This window comes from Mustela erminea, chromosome 15 (assembly GCF_009829155.1).
Source record: "Mustela erminea isolate mMusErm1 chromosome 15, mMusErm1.Pri, whole genome shotgun sequence".
Lineage (NCBI taxonomy): Eukaryota > Metazoa > Chordata > Mammalia > Carnivora > Mustelidae > Mustela > Mustela erminea.
In genome coordinates this window covers 50,867,408-50,874,986 of record NC_045628.1, presented here as the reverse complement: position 1 = coordinate 50,874,986, position 7,579 = coordinate 50,867,408, and the positions used below count along the sequence as shown (strand labels likewise).

General features: G+C 37.7%; 1 pseudogene; it reads right to left on the bottom strand.

The window, feature by feature from the left end:
* Window positions 1-4,692: 4,692 nt before the first annotated feature.
* Window positions 4,693-6,258, bottom strand: LOC116574081 (annotated as a pseudogene).
* Between the last annotated feature and the right edge of the window lie 1,321 nt (window positions 6,259-7,579).

Below are 7,579 nucleotides of genomic sequence, written 5' to 3'. Positions count from 1 at the left end.
TGGTTTCTAGACATGAAATATCTACAAATAAGCTTTAAAATACCCTCCTTTCTGCTTCCCTGGTGATCATTCTGCTCTTGTGTACAAGATGGTATACATCCTTCTTTTTACTTTTGACTCTGGAAAAGAGCTCACAAGCATGATGTTGTGCAGTAGCTCATCACTCACAGCACGCCTGGTGAAAGCTGATTGCACGGTATCATTTCCTCCCCATATGGAGAAGGGGATACCTCACTTGTCACAGGCTATTGAAAGTCGTCAGCTTTCATCAGTGGATCCTGACAACACGGAAGGAATGATTCACCTGAAGGAAGCAGAGGGCATAGCATTTCAAAAGTGATCTCTAAAGACTGATTATTTCTTGTCCTTGACACCCTGCCAAGGGCTAGATACATCGAACATTTGGGATGTAATGGAGCCTACAAATCACTAGTTGCCTAGAGTCTCCCTGGGCCTACAAGAGGATAGCATGCTTGACTTTAGTTCAGTTTTTATTACATGTTGTAAACTTTTGACTGCTCTGATATGCCTTGTCATTGATGTGTCAAGATTGGATTGTGACAGGGTGTCTGACCTGATTGAAATCAAGAATGCTCTATTGGATCTTGTAGAAAATAATGGGAAAGCTTCTGTTGTGAGACCTGGGGCAGCGGAATGCATTTCATAATCATGTCATTGAAAAAACACAGAGACTTATTTTAAGAGCATTTTTAGGAGGAATGAAGGGAAGGAGCTTTCCTTGGCCTGCAAAAAATTATAATTGAATCATACATTACAAGAATTCAAAAACTATAAAGTTACAGGTTACATGCGTTTTGCTTTGTAAAAGGGCTAACTTTGTTGGAAATTTGTTCATCCCACACCTGCCGCTATGTGGTGTTCTGTTGTCATTGTTTTAAGGCAGTTGATTTAAATGATTTCTTTAGCCCACAAGAGAAAGCACAAAAGACTTGTTATCAAATGAAAGATAAACTCTGCTTTTGTTATTCTGGTATTCAAAGTGCTCACTTGATAATATTTCAGAATCTTTTATGACGGCTTCATGAAATGCAGTTTCGAACAATACGATCTCACTCCATAAGAACACTATCACCGGTAACAGTGGCTTACCCTGTGGAGAAGGGATTGTGGATCAAACCGGTTTTTTTTCCTCTCCAAAGATATTTCCTACTCAGAAAAGCTAGTAAACAAGAAGATAAGGGCATTATTTTAGCCACAGTAAATCCTAGTGAAAGTACCAGAAAACTGGTGGGAAGGAGTAGCAGCAAAGCCTGCTTCAGGCTGATTCTGTAATTTTTCAGTAGGAGAGCGCCCACTTGTAGATTAAAAGATGCAGTCCATCGCTGCCTGGCGAAGTTGATATTTTGAAGAAGTTAAGCAAACTCTCACATCCCTCCCTTGAGTTTAGGAATATTGCCAAAGCAAATAAACACAGCTCCTATGCTAGTATTTGAACCAAATGATCATCTTCTAAAAATTTCCTTGCAAAAAGTCCTTTAAATACAGGCAGAAAACTGTGGCTTTTTAAAAATTGTCATTATCTTCAAAATTCATTCCTCTTTTCATGCTTCTCTGCCCTGCATGTGTACAGTGTTAAAGAAAAAACAAAACAGAGCCTGAAAGTAGTTAGAGCCGTTAAAACAGACTTTATTCAGGAACTATTATAATAAGGAGAAAGAGACATCAGTATAGAATTGGACTAAATTTTGAATATAAGGACAAAAGAAGATTTATAGTCAAGCAGCGGGGTAGGTGGGCGGGTGTTTGGGAGGGGAGATGGGTGGTGGATGGAAGATTATTGAGAAGAGACATCAAAGATTAGGGGCATTCTTGCTAATCTGACCTATTGAGATTCTTGCTGAGGGCAGACCAGAGTGAGCAGATACTGCTGGGGCAGGGGTTGGGGGGCTGAAAAGTGGGAAGGGATATGGTAGAGAGGCCTCATCAGGAAAAAAGCTTAGAGCTGTGATTAAAGTGTGGTCAAGGAGAGAGTCTTCATGAGCAGTAAAAGATTGTTCTTCATTGGCAGTAAGTTTATTGGGTAGGTCAATTGTAATTTTTTTCTCTCCCATCTTCCTTGTCATGAAGTATCACCCTGAAGTTAATTGACAACCACAATGATTTTCTGAGACCTATAGGCATCTTCTATCAAAATCTAGTATCATTTTGGAGAAAGCTACATATTTCTTGAATGTATACATTGCATGGTTGAAGCATTTAAAAACTGATAGCAAGTTTTTGGCGTAGTGGTTGAGAGGCAGGCTTTAGAGTCAAAATTTTCCATCTTGACTCCATTGTCTGTTATCTATTCAAACATGGACAAGTGGATAAGTTACTTCCTCATTCTCAATACCTCGGTGCCTTTAATATCAAACACAGAGATCACATCTTAGAAGAAAGAATGTTAGAGGATGGCAGAAAACTTGATTTGTGCTATCTCACCACATAATTTAATTAGTGCTAATATTCAAAACAAAGATGAGGAGTTTTGTTTAAATAATTCTGTTCAGTTAGAAACAAAGAAGGGAAACAAGGTTTCTAGAGTTGAATAAAACTCTTTAAAATTCTGGACTCTAGAGCCTGTCATTGCAGAGTGCCCTCTCTGTCAATTGTGGTATTAAATCTGTTTTTTACATTTGTGCAGCTCCTCAACATGATAAATTATTCAAAAATATACAACATCTACACTTACTTTAGGTTTGGAGGAGATAAGGAAAGAAGGCAGATGAATTTACAAGAAAAAAAATCAGCCTTGGTTCAGAAATAATAATTAGGACAATGATTACAAGTACTTACGGAAACAAAGGAAGGAAAAGACATACAGATGTAAAAGATCTAGTAGCTTACCTAGTAATCTATTTGTTTTTGCTAAACACAAATATAAGTGTGTGCCTGTGTGTGTGTCTTCTAGAGACTTTTGATTCTCATTTTAATTTTCCCATGAAATTGAATTTTCTTGGCAGTTTGCTACATAGTCCTGAATATTTCATTCAGAGATGTTCATCCATCTCATTCAAAAAAGTTCGCCTATATTCAACTTCACTTTCCTTATTCTCAGATTTGATTTGGCCCATCTTTTTCTATTATAATCTACTGCCAGGGCCTTAAAATGCATTATTCTGAATTGGCAACCAGGACACATACTACTACAGTATTATATAATTAGAAGATGAGAGTCATGTTAATTTAATACACATTTATAGTCAGTGACCCATGCTACTTTGCTTCTTTTTTAGTTTGATCAAAAAATGCTAAAAACTTACTGTCATTTTTCTTATTCATGTTTACCAAAGTTCTTATTCAATCTTAGAGCATTTGTTGTTCAAATCAGAAAATATGTGAGCAACACCGGGAGGATCTTTGGCACTCTTTAACACAGAATCACATGCTGAGCACTGCTAAAATAATCCTTAACTTTTAGCATAAACAAATTAATTTGAATTAAAAAAAGTTACCACCACCTATTCTGGGTAAGGCAGAGTATTACATTTTCACCACTTACTGCTATTCCATATTAGGGTCCGACTGCAACTCTTAACTAAGGAAACCAAATTTGATAGACATTGTCATGGGTATGTAGAGCAGATTCCAGTGTAATGACCAATGGGGACTTCAAGGGGCTGTCCTTTAGATTTCCAACAGCAGAAATGTCACCCAGTTGCGGGGGAAATGGAAAGAAGATGGCTTTTTCAGCTTAGAGAGGGAACACCTTTTGAGATTGTTTAGTGACCGTCTTTTTCCAGTGTAACATGATCCATCAGTGAGCAATAGCAACTTGGCGTTAAAACAAAACAAAACACAATTTTATTAACCTTACTGATTCTCTTGTAGTTTGTTACAAGAATAGTCTCAAAGTTTGGTGGAGACAGGGAGATGGGCACCAAGAAAAAGGAGGAATTCACTAGGAATGCATACAACTTTTGGAAAAATTCTTAGCTTTATTTTCTAATTTTACTGAAGAGCAAATTGGGAACCAAACGTGATTTATTCAAGGTCATACACAATACAGCCTCAATCAATCCCTCATTACATCACAAACTCAAAGTATACCTTTGGATTTCATTCTTCTTGTAGCAAAATGTCTTCCTATCAGATTGAGATAACATAGAAGTCTGTATCTTCGGCTTTGATAACTTCTGTAGCCGTAAACTTGATCACAGAGTTCGTATTTTATCTTCCAAACTTTTAATTTATCATCTTCCTTGCCAGCTGTGCTCTCCCACCCTGCCTGTCACCTTTGGTGATGTCCACATCTCCTCTCATCCTTTGGGAGTCGTCCTTTAATTCCTTTCCTTCTTCACCTTGACTTCTAATGAGTGAAAGAATAGCAGCATTAGCATCTGTTTGTCTCTTTTGGTATACTGTATGTTCTTTGGGGAATTAGGCTCAATCTTATTTATCTTTGAATAAATAAATTTAGGGTTTGTTGAACTTCCTTACACATAGTAAATAAAGGACTGATGGGTATGAAGCAATGGATAAAGCTAGAATCTCTTATTCATTTGTTTTTAATGCACTTATATCCTACTTTCCAAACAGAAAATTCTAATATGTAGTGTGTAAGATAATCAATCAAGTCCTGCCTTAGTTCAGACCTTCCTCCAGGTCTCTCAGGGTTTTCCTTAGAGCTATGCAACAGTTTCTTAACTGACTTTTCTTATACTTAAATTGTGCCTTTTTTCCACATGTTCCTTATGATAATATCTGCATTTCTGGATAAATAGTATCTGGATATCATTTAAATTATTTATAGCCCAATTTCTTCTTCATTTCAATATACTCACTGATATTTCCATAACTCTTGGTCCTCAGATCAGGTCTTAAGGGAAAATGATGCTCCTTGTATTCATTCAAACAAACGTGTGCTAGCCTCAGTTATGTGTCACAGTGTCCTATCCATATGATGACTTTTTTTTTTTCCCCCTGAAAAAATGTCCTACTATAGAGCAAGGGAAGATGAAGATCTTACCACCACATTTCAGATCCTAAGTTATATTTCTAAATCTTTTTCTCTCCAGATTTACACGCCACTGTTATACTGCCAATTCACTGAAATGGTATCTATTCATGGCAAACAATCCTCTAGTCACAGCAGGTGACTTTACTGTTGCATTATCTCCATCTGGTCCTTGTAGCTCAGAAAGGGGAACAAGGTCCCATTTTGAAGTATGGCCCCCAGCTGAATCCTCCCTGTTCCATGGAGGGCAACAAGTTGTAGACAAGCATTTCTGCACTGATGATATCAGCTGGGTGCCAAGTTATGGGTTGCTGGTCCTCTTGGATGACAGCCAGCAAGGGCTACAACCACATCACATTCACTTCACAGTGGCTGTCCAGCAGCACCAGAATTTCTCCTGTAGCATGGGTTGCTCCAATCATTCTTCCTCCAATCAACGCGTCATGCTTTGTATTTCTTGTTGCTTTAATTTTTCCAACAAGGTATTTGGGGATATATTTAGGTAGCTCCTCTTTCAAATTATCAAAGTCATTATCATTATCCATGGAGGTGATTTCATGAGGATGAGGTGCTTGTGTGCTGTCTATGACCATGCACTGTCCTGAGCAAGGCCAACACAGCTTCGCTGTAGAGACAAATAATAACACTAGGGACTATCATATCAGTCAAGTAAAGACTTTTCTTTACATGCTTCTCTCCTTGTGTCTGACAAATCTCTACGGTAGGCCAAGCAGTTACATATTAAAAGCATGTATCTGAGAGTCTAAGTGTCTCAATTCCTGATCATTTTCTTTAGAAATTATATCCAATTTAGAAGAGAATTTCACATTCTTTTTTTTTTTTTTTTTGGATCTTCAACATGATTATTGTACCACAATTTTGTATGCTTTGAACTATGATTCCAACACTGGCCTTGGAGCTTAAATGAAACAGGGATAGAATATTTTAGACAATGATCCACAGGGGACAGACCCCTCGATAAGCACATGCATAAACAACTGAATCACTTGACTGAAGTTGGAATAGGCAAGGAACAAAACTCACCAGGTCACAGATATAAAAAAAAGATATAAAAAACTCTCCAGGTCACCCGAATAGCTATTTCGAATTGTTATACTTAACATTGTGGACCTAGCACAGCTGAAAGGACCTTTACAATTTCTTGGAGCAAAAGCTGCTAGAGCCAAAAACCAATGCTGGAGACTGAGTGTGGACCAATGTGAGAATGAGAACATCCCAGATGAAGTTGGAGGTGGCAGTGGGGATGCTTCTGCAGGCTTTACGTCCAGGTACCTCATCATGTCCTCATGTTGAAGACCCCTGATGGAAACCTTGTGACTCCCAAAACCAGTAGCTCAGATCAGGCCTTAACAGAATCTGGCTGTGGCACCCTCTCTCCCTGCCTTAACCCCACATGGAGTAGGAGAGGCCAGTGAAAGGGGCCCCGGGAATCCCTACAGCCCAGTTTTGGACATGCACCAGTCACACTGGCCATCAAAGGTCCCAGGGCCTTATGTCACCATCTATTTCTTTTCCTTTTCTCTCCATCCCCCCAAAGAAATTAGCTAGACTTTTAAAATTAAATGAGAGCTTTGGTGTGCTGGTGGCTTAGTTGGTTAAGCATCAGACTCTTAATTTCAGCTCAGGTCATGATCTCAGGGTCCGACATCAAGTCCTGAGTGGAGCTCTACACTCATCAGGGAGTCTGCTTGGGACTCTCTCTCTCTCTTTCCTTCTTCCCCACCCTCCAGCTCAAGTGCCTGCCCACACATACTCTCTCTCAATAAACAAAGAATTAATCAATTTAATTAAACAAGAGTTTTAACAGTGTGTCTTGGGAAATAGCAAAATAGTTTGAGCAGTTCCACCCTCTCCATTCCAGTTTAAAGTGAATGGAGGATTATTTAAAATAGAAAAGATAGGGCCAATTCCTAAGTGAAAGCAAGAAGAAGGAAAACCAATAGAATAAGGTAAAATAACAGTACTCCATTGGTAACTAGCTGTCTATTTCTTTCTTTTTTTTTTTTTTCTTTAAACCTGAAAATTTCCCTTTTGAAAGATTTTTTACAGTTTGGTTTTGGTTTCTGTCTTCTAGCACGGAGACTGGTATTTACCTTGAGGGCAAATAGCTCCTTTGATGTCCATGACTACATTAATATATCTTTTCTTATGTAGAAGTAAGACATTGTGTTTAAGATGTGGCATACTGATTAGTAGATAGAAGGTGCTAAATAAACAATTTCTTGACTTAAATTGGAGGGTAAGCTTTTGGTTTATTTTGAGACTCATTTGTGTTGGCTAAATAAAGTAGTAATTGAAAAATGTAAAAAATAATATTATCTACTTCAGAGTTGCTGGAAGGATAAAGAAGATAATATTTGCAGTGACTTAGTTCATCTTTGGCATATGCTAAGTTCTCAAAGTGTTTATTACTTTTGTTGAGCTATTATCAGTAATGAACACACATGGTACTTGTATTTATATGTGTGCATTTTGGTTTCTATATGCATACATGCATATGTATGCATGTATTTTTAAATACTATAATATCATGATTAATATGTATCTATAAATTCACTTAAAATTATTCCTGACTTTATCTTTGAAATTTAAATCATATAT